The sequence below is a fragment of the Canis lupus genome, chromosome 3 (assembly GCF_003254725.2).
Source record: "Canis lupus dingo isolate Sandy chromosome 3, ASM325472v2, whole genome shotgun sequence".
In the NCBI taxonomy this organism is placed as follows: Eukaryota; Metazoa; Chordata; class Mammalia; order Carnivora; family Canidae; genus Canis; species Canis lupus.
The window spans coordinates 78,228,373-78,249,270 of NC_064245.1; the positions used below are offsets into that span (position 1 = coordinate 78,228,373).

General features: G+C 34.5%; 1 long non-coding RNA gene across 2 annotated transcripts; it reads right to left on the reverse strand.

Annotated features, from left to right (window-relative positions):
• Positions 1-847: 847 nt before the first annotated feature.
• On the reverse strand, positions 848-5,976 carry LOC112654042 (uncharacterized). 2 transcript variants are annotated; one of them, XR_004814744.1, is made up of 4 exons: positions 5,854-5,976; positions 4,663-4,787; positions 1,928-2,038; positions 848-1,033 (listed from the first exon to the last, which is right to left on the reverse strand). It is a non-coding gene; the product is annotated as an uncharacterized LOC112654042 (long non-coding RNA). The 2 variants fall into 2 exon arrangements; XR_007409653.1 differs by lacking the exon at positions 1,928-2,038.
• Positions 5,977-20,898: the final 14,922 nt, after the last annotated feature.

A 20,898-nucleotide genomic window follows, 5' to 3' on the forward strand; every position in this document is an offset into this window, starting at 1 on the left:
GCAAGTGAACACAAATGTGCCCAAAGTCAATGGGGTGTGATGAATGCTGCCCACTGATTTGAGTCTCCACAATCAGCAATACTTTGAGAGGCTGGTCTACAACTACCATTGATCTCTAAGGAGACAGGAAGTTTGAGGTGGATTATAAGTCAACTCTGACAGTAAACACACCACACTGGTTAGCTTCACTGACTTTTTTTTAAATATTATTTATTTATTCATTTGAGAGAGAAAGACAGAGGCAGAGAGAACACAAGCAGGGGGAGAGGCAGAAGGAGAGAGAGAGAAGCATGCTACCCATTGAATGGGGAGCCCTTTTAAGTGGGGCTCTATTCCAGGACCGCAGGATGATGACCTGAGCTAAAGGCAGACGTTTAACCACCTGAGACACCCAGGCACCCTTCACTGACTTCTTTTTGAAGTGGGGATGTGGGTGACTTTCTTGATGAGGAAGTATTGGATGATTTCTATTTCTAGCACAAGTTTCTTACCTCCTGGTGGTAACTGTTCACACACTAGCACCAGTGTGTGGAGTACACATGGATAGCACTGGTCTAAGTTAATAACATATTGGAATAAGATTCTTACAGGGATCATGTACACGTAGACTGTGCACCCATATCACATTTGGGATATTTTCGCTCTCTCCAATTATCAAATATAGAAAAGTGGGAACTGGTGTAGGAAACAATGCCTTCAAGTTCTCTTCAGTGTGAAAAGAGCAGAATTTTACTAGAAGACTGGCAATGCTTTAATTGTTACATATCCTTATATGTTGTTCTATATCTCTGGGGGTGCATCTGTTCTAGTCCATTCGGGCTGCTATGACAAAATGTAAAAGACTGGGTAACTTATACACAGCAAAAATTTATTTATCATAATTCTGTAGACTGGGATGTCCAAGATCAAGACAGCAGCACTGTTGGGTTCTGTTGAAAGCCTTCTTCCTGGTTCATAGCTAGCACCCATTCACTATGTTCTCGCATGATGGAAGGAGTGAGGAATCTCTGTGGAGTCTTTTTTTATTAAGGTGCTTATAAAAAAAAAAAAAACAAACTTTAAAATCAGGTTTTATAAACAAATAAAAACCAAAAGTAAAATCATACAAGTGAAGAAATAAGTACTCCAGATTTCACTTCCAGTTAATTATGTTTAGCAGAAAGGTAACCAAATGACCTAAAATCTTAATCTGAAATCACGGTTCACCTGTGACAGCAAATAGAATGGCAGATACATGGAGCTTTGGATAAAGGTTCTCAAACTGAGTAAATACCACTAGGGGAGCCTGCTAACATGCCAGTTCTTCACATTTCATCCCCACAAAATCTGATAAATTAGTTCTGGAATAATGACTTATAATCTGCATTTTTCCAAAAGGTCTCCAATGTATTTTTCCAGGCAGGTGAGCAGGAGTCCACGTGTTGGGAAAAACCTGGCTCCCATGCATTAAATGAGGTGGGCCAGATCAATTCTACTGTGCAACTTTAAGGCCATAGGAATGTAAGTGAAATTTCATCAGTATTTTATATATGTGTGAGTTTTAAATGGACATGCTCTTAACTAATTTAAAAAAAAGAAGAAGAAAGAGTGGATTCTGTAAGGAGGCAACTTGGACTTCAGAGTTCATTTGATTGGATTCACGGAGTGCAAACAACTGGTTGTTTTTGTTCTCCGGGCTGTGTTAAAAGTACACAGTTCTTCTACTTGTCTCTGCTTATTAGCAGCCAGGTTTTGTTAAATCCTTCAATAATGGACTAGGTGCTGGCAATGCAAAAGCGTGACACCTGCACATGTCAATGGGTGCAAACTTCCAACGCCACTGGCATGTATACTGAAGCCCTCAGACCAAAATGTGTTTCATCCTTCACTCCTCAGAGAGGTGTCTCTCCCAAGCAGTGCCTTTACCAGAATCCCTCTCCCCACTGACCTTCAATTTCCACTCAGCAAACGTCTTTCTCATTTCTTTCACAATCTGAGATTATCTTGTTTATGTATTCTTTTCTTGTTTACTGTCTGTCTTCATTAGAATGTTTGCTTTCTAAAAGCAGAGAGCACATTTTCTTACGCAAGGCCATTATCCTGGTGAGTGAGTAAGTCTACGTGGGGCTTCATATATTATACATGATCTACAGGTATATATTGAATGAGGGAATAAATATTTTAATGAGTGCTCTAGCATGAGGAGCCTAGATATTCCATTTAAATGTGTTTTCAAGAATCTTGAGGGTGGATTAAATAATGATAAAATAGAATATTCTTCGAGGACATATAAGAGGCCTTTTTGTTTATCATGTGCTTATATTAGAATATCAAAAGATTAGAATATAGTGTCCACTATACTTATGGAATTTTATAATTTTGCATATCAAAGAATCCGAGAAATCCCAAAGAGCGTTTCTCTGCTTAATTAAACCAGCTTCCTTAAGTTATTTTTGACAATTTAACTTTTTGTTTCCCTCTTAATATCCTAAAGATGTTTGTCAGCAAGCCTTTGTTTGAGGAGTTGCTATCTTAAGCATTTTTCCCCTGCATTCTGTGATATCTGTTATTATGGTGGTGATGGGTAAATAAGAAAGATTTATTATTTCAAATTGTGTTTTATCCTCAGCTTTTCTGAATCATCTTTGTGACAGGAAATTGGTATATGATTGGAGAGCAGAGATTAGTCTAGGGAGGAGGAAATTTGCATGCATCTACAGGTTTCATTGCCTGATTACTGTAGAATGTGGGTGAGATTGCTCTTATTTCCTACAAGCAAGAAGAACATGTATCTTTCGTTGAAAATTTACTTCCATAAAAACAGACTCCATTATTTTCCCTCACCTTTGATTATTTTAACAGTCATCTCTTATAATTGGAACCTTCAAAACTTGACCTCTTGGCATTGATGTATTTGTGAAATTACTTCTCTGTCTTTAAGAATCACACTTGTAAAAGTGAGTTAATAAGAGGTGGCCTAGTATTTCAGCAAGAATTTTGTTGTTTTGTGGAAAGACCACGTCGCTTTATGTTAAACAATTTCTCTTTACACTAGGACATGACAGCAATTAACTAGCTAAAATGTTGTGTTTTATATTATTATAACTGAAAGAGAATTTGTGACAATACCTTCTCTTTCCTTTCAGTACTGGTACATAATTGGGGGGAGAAAAAAGCCTGTTCTTTTCGTGTTTCTCTATATAATATAATACATTTGTCATTTCTTATTAGCTCTTCAGATTTCTATTATTTACAATCCCTTTGAGATGCAATAAAAAAAGTTTCCACACAAAGCTCATTATTTCTAATTAATCCCGTAACAAGACTTCAGGATAGCTGTGCTATGAAGCTCTTTTCCAAAACAATAGTGTCTTATTATCCATTTCATTTTATAAATTTTACTTCTGAGGTATCAGGATAATTTATATAATATACATTTTCCATTGTTTTAATATGCAACCAGGCTACCAAACACAATATTTGATAAATAATTCACATCTATGAGATTATAACTTTTTCCTTTGAATTATAAATAAGATATTTGAATTAACAGTTTGGAAATAATGCCTCTCAGCTAAACAAACAATATAAAAATACCCCTACTTTTTCTCTCTCAAAAACTGATATCATCTGAAACTTACACCATCTGAAATTAGATTTATATTGTGGGGCTATAGATTCTCTTGGAAATATACTTTGTCATTAGAATAAAAGAAATGGTCTCCTTCTTCATGAATTTAGTTTTAAGAGAAACAAAGATCATTTGCAACTACACCTTCTAATTGCAATGTCATTGATAATATTTTTATCTTTCTCTCTTGACTCCTTTTGAGATCTGCTAAAAAACTAGAAATTTTAAAACAAGTAATCAGAGGAAAAGGATACTCAAGAAAAATCTGGTGCATGTACCATGAGATGAGACCATTAGTTAGTATCAAGGACTTTATTTAAAATGGAACGTACAGGGAGAAAAATAACTTTTCAATATTTTAAAGTCTTAGTCGAGACAATGGTGACCATATACAAAAGTAAATCTGCAGGAGTTTGACGTTGGTTTCTTTTTTAAAGAGAAACATTTACATATGTAGGCCACAGTAATCATATTAGTAGTAATACCTAAGGTACAAGAAAAGGAAGGTGAAAAGGAACGCTGCTTTGACTGAAATCTATTTCCCCTGTGCATAAATGTGAACACCAAATGTGGACACTTCACGGGATGGCTGTTGGTGATGAAATAAAGGCACTTTATGTTCCTGACTTTGTTTCTTCAATCCCTAGAAGGAAGGCCTTCTGGGTTCACCCAGGATATTAGTAATTTATTTTCTTTTCCTTCTAACATTAAATCAAGAACTGCTTAATAAGGTTCTACCATAAACTAGTGAAAATGTCTTCTACTTTGTCGTTAACGTGTTCATTCTTTCAAACATTTCTCTGTAGCCCTGATTTCTGAAAACTGCCAGCCTGTGCTCTTTTTGTTAAACCTTTCCCATGGACATTATCTTTCTTAAGAAATGGTAAGGAGATTTAGAGATAATACAGCAGCTCCTACACTTATCACAGAGCATACCCTCCCTACTCTGAACAATTATTACTAGGTTTAAATAAGGGATAATATCACATTTCACTTTTTTTGTGTGCAAATACTATGTAGCCCATCCCTATCCCAGGAGGCATTTGACTAACCATTGCCATGGGATCCAGGAAGATAGTGACAAAGGTGTTCTCTCTGACCAAACTTCAGTCAAACTCCTCCAAGCACTCTTCTCAATTAGGCCTCAGCCTTGGGCTTCAGTAGCAGCTCTGCTGGCCTGTGTGAAATGAGGGAAAAATATATAAATTGGTCTCTGCTCCTAGTTCCTGGTACAGGGTTCCTGAAACCCTTGCAATTTCTTGGGTGATAGGAGTATCTTTTGTTTTAATGAGGCAAATTTGGGTGGGCTCCTGGATGGGTCCTAGGATGAGGGCTGGTCACCAGAAAAAAATAAGCCTTAATTAGAAGTTTGAAATTTTCAGCATGCCACCCTCCGCCCTTTCTCTTGAGAAGCGAGAGGGCTGCAAAAGGAGTTAATGATCTATCATGCCTATACGGCCAAGCCTCCATAAAAATCCAACAGTAAAAAGTTAGGAGAGCTTCCAGGCTAACAAGCATATGGACACCTGGAGGTGATAAATTCCAACCACCATGGGGACAGAAATTCCTATGTCCTAAGACCCTCCAGCCTTCACTCTAAGAATCTCTTCATCTGGCTGTTCATCTGTATCCTTTATCATATCCTTTGATAAATTGGTAAATTTAAGTGTTTCCCTGAGTTCTGTGACATGATCTAACAAATTCGTCAAACCTGAGGAGGGGAACTTCTGATTTGTAACCAAATCAGATGGTAGTTGTGTAACCTAGGAACCTATTAGTGCAACCGGCATCTGAAATGGGATGAGAGCAGGCCTGTAGGGCTGGGCCCTTCAGCTGTGGGATCTGACACTATCTTTAGGAAGGCAGTATCAGAATTAAGTGAAATTATAGGAAATTCAGCTGGTGTTACATAGAACTGCTTGTTGTGGGGAAATTTTTCCTGCATTTGGTGACCAGAAGTGTGAGAAACGAAGTGTTTTGAGTGGGTGTGTAAAGGAGACACATAACACAGAATGAAATAGGAGGGAAGAACTGGGTTTCTCCTACTCAGGAAAACCCGGGTTTCAAGCTCAGCCTACATTACCCAGTATCAGCAAAAATCTTACTAAGTCAGTTTAGAGAGAAACCCCCACCCTTGATATCTAATAACCCTCAAACTGCTCATACCCTGTGTGATAGAGGATCGCCCTGGCCTGCCTTCATCTGGAATCTTGCAAGGTCAGTTTAGCAAGAAATCCCCCTACCTGTGGCATCTCCTCTGCAAAATTTCCATCCACAGATCCCTTCTCTCTTTGGCTGTAAGTGTCCATCCCTTCTTGTATTCGGGATCGAGCCCAGTTCTATTCTGAGGTCTCCGTTTCCTCACCACAACACTTTCTGAATAAAATCTGCTTTTACTTATTAACTACTGTCCAGTCCTGGTTTTCTTTACCAATGGTCAGATAAAAATATGCCTTGATTAACTGAAATAGAAAAAAAAGTGCTTAGCTACTGTTATCCTTAGTGATCTAGGTAAGAGAATATCAACTAATGATCTAGAATATGCGATGATTATAATTTTCAAGATAATTTCTGATTAAATTTGCTTATATCACTTTCTGAAAATGTCTATGTGTATTGTCTTAGCCTCACATAACACCAGGGCTAAAAAAAAAAAAAAAAAAAAAAAAGAAAGAAAGAAAGAAAGGAACCTAACATCTGTCTTCTAATAACCCTGACCCTGTTGGGAAATTTAAATGATATTACAGTCATAATAATGAAAAGCATAACAGACCTTGTTGATATATAATATTGTTATTATCTCCAGGTCATTTGTTAACTGCCTTAATGAGCCCCTAGTTATGCTATGCTAGACAGTTTTAGGATTAAAATTAAATTAATCCATTCTTTGAATTGAAGGAGTATCTACATTAAAAATTATCACTATCATCTCATTTCTAAAAAAAAGAAAGTAGTCACATGTACTAACACCATCTAAAGTTCCTCAAAATTAAATGATACTTGGTACTTAATAACTCACACAGTTTCCTGCATTTCCCCTTCTTAGTCATTCATCACAGTTTGGAAATATACATGGATGTGTTTCATTGTTTGTTTTCTCCGTGTGCTGTATTCACTGCCACACGGAGATGTAAACCTAGAAAGGGCAGAGGCGCTGTCATTCATTCTTGTTTATTGCAGGCAAACTTCTAACACCCAGTGTTATGTCTAGCATACAGTAGGCATTAAATCAATATTTGTTGAATTGATAACTGAATAAATCTACTTGATCTTCAACTCTGTAAGGGTAAGGACTTTGTTTAATTTGTTCAATAAAGTATGCCGCGTATTGGACACTATACTTGGAGCTCAGCTGAATGAAAGAGAAAGGAGGGAAAGAAAAGGAGGAATAAAGAAGAAAGGCAACTAAGAAGAAAAGAAGAACAATTAAAAAAGTGGATAGATTAAGTTTATTTATTTTCTTCAGCTTTTATGAGGAGTTATATGTAGACTACATGTAAATCACCTCCAAAATATATACAAACTGAAGGTTGATGAGGGGAGGAGGTTGGGTGGGAGATGGGTATTAAGGAGGGCACTTGAAGTAATGAGCACTGGGTATTATATGCAACTGATGAATCACTAAATTCTACCCCTGAAACTAATAATACAGTATATGTTAATTAAATTAAACTTAAATAAAAAATATGTATTTCCATATAAATAGAATATGAGATACTAAAATTTAGCTGTACTCTGATAAACTGAAGATGTTATAAATTTTAAAATTATCTTTATGACAGTCAAATATTTACTCTTAACAGATAGATAAACCTATGTGGAAAAAAAAAAGAGAGAGAGAGAGAGAGAGAGACTAAAAGTACTCAGATATTTCTAGAGGCACTTATCTAGTGAGGGGTGAGCCAGGGCTAAAAGCCATGTCTGTGAGAAACTACATTTTTCTTCCTAACCAACAATATTCAAATCAGTTTATATTACACTTCCAGTTTTATCTAGCTAAAAAGAACCAGACATAATATACTATTTGTTAGAGGTAAAGGCTCTACAAATAAGCAGTATATCTTATCACACATGAAACAAAGGCTTAAAATTTTATGTTAATTTGTCATTCCATTAAGCATATTCTCTGTACCAGGCACCATCTTATAAGCTAGTAACCAGTGAACAGAGCAGACAAAAATTTCAGTGATCACTGAGATTCCAATTTGGCTGGGGAGGTAAAGGTATCTACAAATATTTCAAATGTTTAATAAGCATTCAATAAAAAATGAATGAACACACATCTCTTTCTTTCCCTCCACCTCTCTATCTCTCTCTCTCTCGCTCTCTCTCTCTCTCACACACACACACACACACACACACACTTGCCAGTTTCGTCTACAAATTCTTTATTCTCCACTTTCTGCTTCTCAAAGGTAATTGATAGTAAGAGCTGGTTGTAGATATGTACACACAGTTTGGGCTTATAGAAACTGCAAATCATGTGCAAGCACATTATATGTTTCTTTTAAAATAAGTATATAATCATTATTGAGAATGCAGGTATGTTTTTGGCCTTCCACTTACTACTTAAGACCTTTGGCATTGTAAAATTAAGGTATATTTACATGCAATAAAATCACCCTTTTTACTGTAGTGTCTTACAAGGCTTGAAAAATGTTTATGGGTGGAAACTACCACCACAATCAAGATCTAAGATAGTTTTGTAAACCCCCAAAATACCCCTTATGTCCCTTAGTATCTAACCCTCCCCCTGCCCGAAACCTCTGATAACCATTGATCTGTTTTTGTCTCCATATGTGATTTTGCAAGAATGTCCTACAAATGGAATTATACATGTGACTATTCAAGAAATGTTAGTTATTAATGCCATATGTCACTGGATTTAAGAAGATAATGATTATAGGAGATTTCCTTTTTAATTTAATGCAGGGAAAAAAATTAAGCTTTAACATAATCTTTCCCATCAATCATGATAAATGCCTATGATACTAAAATGTAAAAAAAAAATGTGATTTTGAATCACTGAAATACTATATTGTCATTTATTCCTACAACATCAGGATCATTATATATACATCCTCAACACTATCATCACCTAAAATTTTGTATAATAATTTTCCCTTCAAGTCAAAAAGCATCAGGTCAAAAGATGTGCATCTGACTCACTCTTTTTAATTAATTAATATATACTGAGGTATAAATAAACTTCACTTTATTCAGCCATTCCTATATTGATATTCAAATTCTTAAAATTTCATACTATTATAATCCGTGTTGTAATCAAAATAATCATCCATATATTCATTTCTTAATGAATTTATTTCTACTGAATTTATTTCTATTGAAAGAGTTTGTAATGCAAGGTTATGTGTTTTTTAAATTTTCATAGAAATTTCTAGTTTATTTTCCAAAATATTTCAGCAATTCACATACCCAAGTATGATGCAGAAAACATGTTTGTTTCCCTAAATTTAATTGAAGAAAGTCTCTTTTAAAAGTTGCTGTGGGGACGCCTGTGTGGCTTAGCAGTTGAGTGTCTGCCTTCAGCCCAGGGTGTGATCCTGGAGTCCTGGGATTGAGTCCTGCATTGGGCTCCCTGCATGGAGCCTGCTTCTCCTTCTACCTATGTCTCTGCCTCTTTGTCTCTCTGTATCTCTCATGAATAAATAAATAAAATCTTTAAAAAAATAAAAAATAAAAGTTGCTGTGAAACATAGAATTTCATTTTTTCCTTCTTATTTAAATTATTGTAAAAGTCTTTATTTAAATTCCAGTTAATTAACATACAGCATAATTCTAATTTCAGGTGTATAATTTAGTGATTCAAAACTTCCCTACAATACCCCATACTTATCACAACAAATGCACACCTTAATTAAAACCCCAAAAATACATAATCCAATTAAAAAAATGGGTAGAAGACATGAATAGATATTTTTCCAAAAAAGACATAGAGATGGCCCACAGACATGAAAAAATGCTCATATCTTATTATTTTTCTTTTTTAAAGATTTTATTTATTTATTTGAGAGAGAGGAAGAAAAGAGCACACAGGCTGGGGAGAGATGTGATGCAGAGGGAAAGGGAAAAGCAGACTCCCTGATGAGCAAGGAGTCTGACAACAGGGCTCCATCCCAGGACCCTAGGATCATGACCTGAGCTGAAGGCAGATGCTTCACGTAGGTGCCCCTATTTATAAAAGTCTTAAAAAATAGGTAAACAATTATTTGTTGATAAGGTTCACAGCAATTATGGGAGTAAGAGAAATAGGAGAGACATATCAAGACTTTAATATTAAAGAGGAGAGGAGAAAAACCTGTACCTCCCTAAAAATACTTGGCTGAGATGTAGTAACTCAAACTTCTTTATGTATATGACTCATACATATGAGGCAACTATATTTAGGTAGGATCCCTTAGGTCCTGATAACTGGAAAACTTCAAGATTCTAAAATATTGTAAATGATTATAAACATAGGCATTATTTTAGTTTTGATGATGTTCTAGCTTTTCTTTTTCTAAAAAAAGATTTTATTTATTTATTCATGAGAGACACAGAGAGAGAGACAAAGTCATAGGCAGAGGGAGAAGCAGGCTCCTGCCCTGGGACTTGATCCCATGATCCTGGGATCATGACCTGAGCCAAAGGCAGATGCTCAACCACTGAGCCACCTGGTACCCCATGTTCTAGCTTTTCAATTCAATTTCATCTAAATACTGAATAAACCCGATTTACAAAACATATTTTTGAAATTCAGCTTGTGCAAGTTTGCCTTAACAAACACACATTCAAGAATTTCCTGAAAAGTTTAGCCTTTCCCATCTGTCTTCATTTAATTCTACTTGTGTTTTGAGACTCACTACACCTTACTCCATGAAGGCAATACTTTGATCTGTTTGCATGAAACAGGTGACAATTTATGTTCAATAGTCAACACCTACTTTAGCGTAACTCACTAGATACACATTATCTGAATTTGCAGTATTTGTGAGATCATCTTCAGACTCAAGAACATTAATTAAGAATTTAGGGGGAAATAATATTTCTGTATCTACTTCTCTCCTGTTCCTATCAATATTTAAAATAATCATTGTGCTTTGTGAAAAAAATTATATTTTAATAACTCCCACTTATTTGGAGACTTTGCAGCAGCAGAATTAAAATGTGCCCAAACGTGCCATGTGAATATTGTCAAGGGGTATCATCATGGCTGACAGGAACTACAAATTAAAAGGACCTAAGAGCATGAAGGCAGAGGAATCAACAAAATCCCATAGGTAAACAGCATAAAGATGGGATATAGAGTCAAAATTCTGTGGACCTGATCACTTTCCAAGTCAGTCTAAAGTTAAAAGAGAAGTGGAGTCAAGACTCAATGCTCTTGACACCTATAAACTTAATATTAATTGAAAGATAATAGACTTGGTATACTTTTAACTGCTCTATTCCTTGATTCCAGAATTCTTCTCATAAATAAACTCAGGAAATATGTGTGAAATTAAATAGTAACACATTTAAGTTTGTATTTTACGTTTTAATGTAATATGGGGTATCCTATAAATGACAGCAGCCACATAAATCCTCTGCCCCTTGGTTTTTTCAGGAATACCTTAAGAAGTCTTACAAATCAGTAGATATCTGTTTTCTTTTTCTTTGTAATGACTAAAGAAGATCCCATTTTTTAAAAGCACCATAATCTATAGGAGTTTGAACATGTTGGTTGTTTCTATTCTTAACACTCTTTAAAACTCTCCAGTGAATATCCTTGTACATGCATCATTTCATAAGCTAGCAAGCAATATATGTATAAATACTAAAGTTGCACTTATGTATAAATATATGATACAAATACGTTATATATTCATAAAATACATATCAATATATAAATATATAAGTGATACATATGTAAATTATTCAGCATATTATCAGGTCAAAGCCTTTGTGAATTTTAATGTTAAATATATTGTTAAATATCACTTCCCAGAGACTAGCCAATATTTACTCCCATTACTTGTATATTGACACATACCTGTTTTTCACCTCCTCTTCTAGAACATCATTTTATTCTCCAAAAGCTATGTTAACTCCAAAACCAAGTGCTACTAATTCAAGCTTACAATGGTTTTTTGTACCTTTCTAGGCTCTTTAACACCTTGGTTCCTCCCTTTGGATATACCACCATTCCAACCCCTCCTGGCCTATTGCAGTAAAACAGCAGAATGTAGTTTCTTATCTGCAACCTATGCTTATAAGTCTACAATGCTTTCCTGATCAACTTAATTCCATCAACTTAATTCCAAAACCAAAACAGTTACTATGGTCTCTGCCTAATTCTCTAAAAGCATCTGTCATTCTCCCCCTCAATCACTACAATAAAGTCACACTTATCATCTGTCAGTTCCTGGGACACTTTTTCTTTTTTTAACAGTTCTATAATTTATTTTTTAACAGCTCTGTAATTTACTTTATTTTTTATTTTATCTACAATATCTTACCACCTATTCTTTAACCTGCAGATTCCTTGCTGTCCTTCACATAACTGATAAGTATCTCTCTCTCTCTCTCTCTCTCTCTCTTTTTTTTCCCCAGACTTTTACTGAAACCTTAGCCTAGTTTAGGCTTTCCTCCATAGCAGGACCTGAATCAAAAACTTGTATGCACGTAGTTTATCTGGAAGATGACCATGGAAAACAAACAAGGAGAAATGGGTAGAGTATGTGAAAAACTACGTGAGACATCTCGCAGATTCATTCCATTCGATGGAGAGAAGGCTACGGCACACTTTAATAATTTCCATCCTTGATTGGTGAAAGGAAGCCTTCCATATTCAAGGATTTGATGTGAATGCAGCTGTCCAAGTTAACACTGTGTTAGCAAATGCTCTCTGACAGAAAAAAAGAGAGACACAGGTTCTTCAAAGAGATAAGTGACATATACTGAAAACTTACTTTATTTACAACTACAGGTGAACACAGATAAGCCTATGGGATACAGGGTGGAAAATAGTCTGTTACAGTTCACTACTCGGACCATACAGACCTATCCACTTGTGCTCCATCTGGAGTGTAACCTGTTACGGATGCCTCAAGATAACTGGGAGCCACAATCTCAAAAAATGAATGAAATTGAGCCATTAGTAAAACAAGCTATGTAGAATGTCTTCTGCTTCCACTCATACTAAAGCCATACTGGTATTAATCTTTTTTGTCTCTATCATCCATTGTAGTTTTTTGATTGTTTGTTTGTTTGTTTTTTAGATTTTATTTTTTTATGAGAGACACAGAGAGAGAGAGAGGCAGAGACACAGGCAGAGGGAGAAGCAGGCTCCATGCAGGGAGCCCGATGTGGGACTCCATCCCGGGTCTCCAGGATCACTCCCTGGACTGAAGGTGGCGCGCTAAACCGCTGAGCCACCAAAGGCTGCCCTGTAGATTTTTTTTCACCCTTGGCTAGGACATTTGCTATGTGCTTGAGTTAAATGTCAGCAATTCACTTATAACATCCTAAGTATGAAATAACTATTAGATAATCAAGAAAAGACATTGAACAAATAATGGGATAAATTAATCAGATTCTGGAGAAAGGTCTGGTCCTAGAGATAAAAAATTATATGTAATTAGGGTTATATAAAGAGTTTAAAATCATGGGAGTTGAACAATATGGGAGTGAATGAAAACAGGAAATGGTTCTTGGAACTGTGACATAGAGTACAACTGCACTTAGACTTTGGTCCTGTGAGAACAGTCCTTGAGATTAGAAAAAGAGAAGTTAACCTGATGTCTTAAAGAAAGTTTATTAGGAAGTCATATCCCTGGATTCAGCAACATGAAAATAATGATTACCTTGAAAAGAGAAGACATAATAAAGTAGTCCAGGAGAAAACCTGACTAGTTTATGTTCAAACTAGAATGGAGGTGAACAGAATTGGAGGCATCTAGTGTTAGAAGAGTGTGTCGAGGAGTTTTACAGTAGAGAAGTAAAGAGGCAGATGGTAAAGGAGTGGGATCTGAAAATATTTCATTTGTTTTTGTTTTTAAGGTTGGGTAAATGAATGAGTGGTTGAATGCTGCAGGTTGATCTGATAGAGAGCAAAAAGTTGATGAAGCAGAGTATGAAAGGTGCAAATGCTGGAATAATCACTTTAGGAGCAAGTAGGATGATTTCCAATGAACCATTTGAGTGTTTCACCTATGAGAGGAGTCTAGACAGTCCATCCATAATAATAGGCAACTCAGAGAATATGCACACAGATCCAGACAGATGTTCAGAGGTGGTCAGGTTGCTGCTGGAACTTGTCTTCTTATTCCATTCTATCAGTGACTAAGGACACAATGCCATCAATTCAGAGTAAAAGGGAAGGCAACTGTATTGGAGGTTGGAGGGGACGTTAGAAGATACAAATGGGTATCTAGAGAAGAGGAAGAGTGATAGAACATGGAATGTGAGAGGATGATGAAAAACCTCAGGGCCTGCCTAATGACACTGGTCATTGATTTAACTGGAAACTGTATCCATATTTGTCTTCTTTATTTTCTCCAGATACCTTTAGTTATGACCAAAGAGAGCAGAAGGACTGTTTTACCCAGGCTTCCCCTCTTGCTCAAAATGAGTACAACAAAATTCAAGAGAACAAAATGCAAACCGAAAATGATAGACCATGGAATTTAAGCTGCATGAAGGCAGAAGTGAAGCAATGGAGCTAATGACGGACTGAAAAATGATACACATAAATAGATTGTAATTCCTGATGTCCTGATGCACTGTGCACTTGCACAAGCCAAGAGACTAGACAAAATAATCCAGAACAATAATTTCTAGGGGTTTGAACCTACTATTGAAATTGAGACTTGGGGAATCTATCTTGCAGGTACTGATGTCCAACACCATCTATGGTATGACCAGAGAAGTAAGTAGTCAAGGTTTGTATATCGTCGCTATTAGAATATTAACCACAACTGAATGGAAATAAGTCTGATTTGTTCACCATTTTACACATACACACACACACACACACACACACACTTTCTTAAAATCCTGGTAGATGGGATCCCTGGGTGGCGCAGCGGTTTGGCGCCTGCCTTTGGCCCAGGGCGCAATCCTGGAGACCCAGGATCAAATCCCACGTCAGGCTCCCGGTGCATGGAGCCTGCTTCTCCCTCTGCCTGTGTCTCTGCCCCTCTCTCTCTCTCTCTCTGTGTGACTATCATAAATAAATAAAAATTAAAAAATAAAAAATAAAAAAAAAAAAAAAAAAAAAATCCTGGTAGATAAGAAGGGTTAAATAAAAAAAAAGGATGTTCAGTAAATGAATAAATGAAGGAATTCATACACCATTTTAAACATCAGTGATTATTAATATTAACTAACTTAATATTTTACTGTTTGCCACCAAAAGTTAATAGTAAACTTTTAACTACAGAATATGTAACTTCTATTAAAGTGTCAATGTTTTATAGGCAAAGACCATGAATACTCAACATGGGGAACCACAACCTCTTGTGTATCCAAGAGGATGTTAGCAAAAACCTCATACAGGATTTGAGTTTTCATGGGTGATTTGGGGAAAGGTATAAAGAAGCAGAAGTTTGCTCTAGATTGGATGCTGTTAAAAAAAAGTAGGAACAACTCTATGATTGAGTATCTTAGTAAATCTCATATAGGGTGGGAGATCTGAAGCAGAATAAAGCCTAGTTGGTAAAGAAGCAATAGTCATTTATTTTGACCAAGAAAAGTGGTGTTTGCTATTTTGCTGATGGCACAGTGAGCTGTTTTGTGTGTACCTAGAAAAAATAAAGTAGACTTGCTTTCTCTTATTTTATCATAATCTCAGAGTACCCTTGCCTGAAGTTGGTATTCTGCAAGATTGCTTATGATAATGAGACAGTGACATGGCTTAGCTATGAGTGTCAGGCCAGTTTCTCGAAGCCAGGGGCTGTTCTCTTTTCCCCTCCCTCTTTCTAAGAAGTAACTAGTACTATTCCATCAATAAGACTTCTGTTAATATTTTAATTACAGCGAATTAGTTATGTAAGTCAGGTAACTTTTATTGATAGAAGTCTACTAAAGACTATTTTAATTCATGCTACCTTATTATATCATTTATTTTAAAAGTGGTAAAATTTCAATGGCTGCAAAGTACAGGCAGCACGGTAAATATATAAAACCTGGACATGGTGAGGTTTTTGTGCCTATTAGTTTTTGCTGTCTTTAAGTCAGTTTTTTAGATGTTTCTTAATGGAACTATATTTACAGATAAGATGGCTTTCAAATCCTGTCCATTGCCTCAAAGTCATCTATTTTTTTTTTAAATCTTAATCAGGGAAAATCTACCACATGTTTTTAATGGGGAAAATGCATTATTTTATTACTGGTTTGCCCCTAATTGTCCTTTCCTACTTCTCTCTTTCCTAACTGCAACTTGGCATCTTGGATAAGACAATTTGCTATTATATTTTAACATATTGTTTTGGGGGGAAGAAGAAACATGCATTTTAAGAATAATACTGATTTCACCTGTTGCACACCAAAAAAATAGGGCTCAAAGATCATTTTCAAAGTGTGTAATTCATAATTATATATCTCCTTGAAGTGAGTTTAATAGACTCTTCTTTTATCCATACATATGGATATTTGTGTCTATGTATGTAGGATATGTGTACAAGTATATTTCTATTTTTTTATTGTGGTATACTTCACTAGTCCAATTACAATTTATGCCTGTTGAATCTGATCAATTTCCTGTCCATCACTCATTCCTGACTTAAAGTAAAATTAATCCACCAGCAACTCAATCAGTCTAAACAATTTATAGAAGAAGACTTCTTCTGAATATTGATTTATTCTATCAATTCACTTAGTTCTAGCAAATTACATCTGGTCTTATTCAGAAGGCTAAAAATATGTTATCACACTAATGACCTTTTTTGAATGTCTCACATTTGGTTAACCCTTAGTTGAGGAAATTGTTGAAAGGTGATATATGCTAATTTACATTTTTGGAGACAATTTTTTTTAAGATTTTATTTATTTATTTGAGAGAGAGACAGAGATAGAGAGAGCGAGAATGAGAAGGAAAGAGAGAAGCGGGCTCCCCACCGAGCAGGGAGCTTGATGCAGGGCTAGATACCAGGATCCTAGGATCATGACCTGAGTCAAAGGCAGTGCTTAACCAACTGAGCCACCCAGGAGCCCCAGAAATTCTTTTAATAGAATATTCATTTAAAAATGTCTTCGATTATCATTGCCTTCTTCTATAGAGTGACCAACACTTACTCTGGGGTATAAAGGTGTTCACATATTATCACCACTTTCCTTTCATCACATCTTCTCATTCTGATCCCCAACTATTACTGTATTTTAGCCCCATGTTTGTCAGTAGCTTCCATGATCATATGTACATAGGACGATAACTAAAATTATCCATGGCCTCAGAGAAATCAGTGCTTATCTCTAACATAGTAATTTGTAATAATCTTTTAAATCTACCTAGGGATGACAATCTACTCTATAATATTAAATAAAGATGTCTCATTTATTTCCCTCAACTGGGTCAAAAAAGATTATGGTGAAAATTGGAGAACACAAGCCAGAAATATAGATAAATAAGTAAATTCATACTTGTTGTGAAACACTGGTATCAGAATTATTTTGCTTTCCTTATGCCCTCTTTGGCTTTCATCCTTCTCCCATCAGCCATCATCTCTACATTTGTGGTGGCTCTCAGCTCACCATCACTAAGTACTTAAAGCAATGCATGGAAAAAAATTAACAGCAAGGCAGTAACTGAAATTAATGTAAAATCGTCTTCTGTCTACTAATTCTAGTATAAAAACTCTATAATGGGAAGATTCAGAATGTATTGGTAAGATGAAAGAACAAAGAAACAGAAAACAGAAAGGAAAAGACAAGAAGAGAGAAAGAAATTTTAAAAGGAAGGAAGGAAGAAGTAAAAAGAAGAGAGGGAAGGAGATACTCTTGTGTATTAAGTAGAGAAAATTTACATACTTATCCCTCTTCCAAGTCAAAAATGATTAACTGTTTTAATATTTTAATGGCAGATGTTATATGAGAAGTAGCAGAGAAAGCATTTGCCACATGTCTCATTAACAGAAGATCAGTGAATATAAAGTCAAAACATGCTATTATCCAAGGAAAATTATTATAGGTTCTCACGTTTTCTAGTTGTTGTAGAACTGTCAACACTATAAAGAGTGTGTTGATATTTAATTTTTACTTGGAACTGTATAATGCTGATGTGACTATATGATTCATGGAGAAGTAATAAATTTATGAGGCACATATTTAGGAAGAGTAAATTTAAAACCTTAAAGAGGTGATTTAAAAAGGATAAAAATTACTTTTATATAATTTTATTTTGCATGCCTGCTTACTCTAGGATAAATGTATGAAAAATCATGGTGAAGAAAAATCATAATTAACATTTCAAATTTTCTTAAATTTTTGTATAAAGTGAAGCACTAATTTAGATTTTAAAAAAATAACTAGTCAGTCCTCTAGTCATTATTTGATGTATTTTTATTCACAGATTTACATTTTGTAACATGAATTTTAATTATTAGACTCCATCCTATGTACCATTAATTTTTTATTTTTGCAACAGAATCATACTATTATAAGAAATGAGACAGCATCATGCTCATTATTATTAGGATAGGAAAAGTTCCTCTTGTAATCTTATTTTTTTCCCAAATTTTCAGTTTTTTTCACACGTCCAACCATATTTCAATCTGGCTTGCACAGTCTAGAAGTTTAGTTTGAGAATATTTGTTTTGCGTTAGTATCTGAAGTCTCTCTGTTTATTCTTTTGCTAAAATGTCATTTTCAGTTCATTTGTTATTTTCTTCACATAGATATTATATTTCTTTTTTTATTATTATTTTATTTTATTTTGCTCAACATGGGGCCCCATCCCAAGATCCCGGGATCACGATCCAAGCCAAAGGCAGATGTTCAACCAACTGAGCCACCCAGGTGCCCCTATATTTCTTTTTTATAATTGTTTCTGAATCTTATACTTTTACTGTTCTAGGTTGTGATCTAAGTTGGACTCTTTATTCCTATTATATTTTCTAAATGTTAATTACATAAAAGACAATTGCTAATTTTTAATACCCAACATATAACACTCCACTAAGTGCTATTATTGGTATAAATAACTTTCATGTGTCATCTGCAAAATATTTTTTAAATATCTGCCTTTTCAATACATCCAAACAAAATTTTCAGAAGGAAAATGATATATTTTTTGACAATTGCTATAAACTGATATTTGTCATGCTTATGATTGAATATTCATGAAAACATTTGATATGATTTTTACCAGAGAATATCATCCCCTTTTTCAGATTTTCAAATTAGTCTATTTAAATTTTTCAAATTATATATATGTCATGATTTAAAATATTTCTCATGTCCTTTCTATCACTTGTCTGTCTCTTTTTATAATTTCTGGACTGCATTACTTTTTTCCTTTATCATTTTATTTTTAAATAAAATAAAATTTTATTTAATAAATTAAATTTATTAAATTAAATAGTTAATTTAAATGTATTAAATCCACTAGGTGTGGAGCCCAGTGCAGAATCTGAACTCACAACCCTGAGGTCAAGACATGAGCTGAGATCAAGAGTCAGATATTTAACTGACTAATGTGCCCCTTTTCTTTATCATTTTAAATATGGTTAAAATTTTATTTTTTAATTAAAGAACCTCCTTTTTTATTTTTTTATTATCTCCTCCCTGTTTTATTAATTAAAAAACAATACTCTTTGTATTCAGAGATAATGCTAACTACTTAATCTTCTTGCTTTTGAATGAATATATTTTAGGTTGCATATTTTTTTCATTAAGGAAAACCTCCATATTCAGCTTTTATATATGTTTCATATTCCGACTTGTTTTAATTTTTACTTGAATGAATATATTTGAAAACTTTTAAATTTGAAGGTTGATGATTTTATTTTTTTAAATTAATTAATTAATTAATGTATTTATTTCATGAGAAACACAGAAGGAGAGAGAGAGAGAGAGAGGCAGAGACACAGGCAGAGGGAGAAGCAGGCTCCATGCAGGGAACCCGATGTGGGACTTGATCCTGGGTCTCCAGGATCACGCCCTAGGTTGAAGGCGGCGTAAACCGCGAGCCACCCAGGCTGCCCTGATGATTTTATTTGTACTATTAATTTATAAATATACTGTATTGAATTTAAAATGTATATAAGTACAATTAATGACTTCAGAAACCAACGGAAATCTCTCTGTGTTCTCTGATCACTATTTTTTATTTATTGTTATTATCATTTGACAAAGTTTCCTTGGTGATCTAAAAGATTTGTTCTCCATTTGTAGAACATAAAATTAATTCTATTAGTATTTTAAATTTCTTGCTAAAAACGAATGAGTGTGTGTGTTTGTGTCTGTGCTTAATCTCTACATTATAAGTATTTTACCCAATAGCACACAAAGAGCCAACACTAAAAAACCTTTAACATAATGGTTAAAAATCTGAACTCTTGTATCTGTTATAAGGGAAAGGTGAGTTTTTATTATTGAGACATTTGTTGTAGAAGTGTCAGTTATGTTTACTGATATTATTATTATTATTATTATTATTATTATTTAGAGCTAAATGAGCCAAAATCAAGAGTCACTTAACTGACTGAACCCCCAAGTGCCCCATGTTTACTGATTATGTTTCACCAAAATTTTATCTCTGTGGAAATGATGCTTTAAAGCCTTAGAGATTTCTTATACTACAGTGAGAGAACAGTGTACTATGAATACAAAAGATACAGATTCTAAACACTTTACTCTTCAATTTATGATTCCTCAACTATAAATCATATAAGATAGTGTATGTTTAAGTGTTTTGAAAGACATAAAGACCACTAGATATATATTGTCTTAATTGAAATATAAAATTTGTAGACATAGAGATGACTCTATCACTGCCAAAGTAGTGATATTTTCACATAGTCAAAAAAGTGTTCGAATTTAAGATACAATTTCTCGTCTCAAATTTTCCCAATTTAATTTTATCATGAGTAACTAAATTTGACTTTCACTCAGTGGAAAAAAAAAAAACTATAATTAATTGAAACATTTAAAGAGTTCTTAATCCTCTAATTACTGAATATAAACCTTATATCTTAAGAATTTAAATATAAGATGTAAGATAAAATCTCACATATGGTTGTTTTATTTTCCCATATGGTACTTTGAACTGTAGTCCAAAGTGAAATAAATTGTGAGTAGGGAGATTGGCA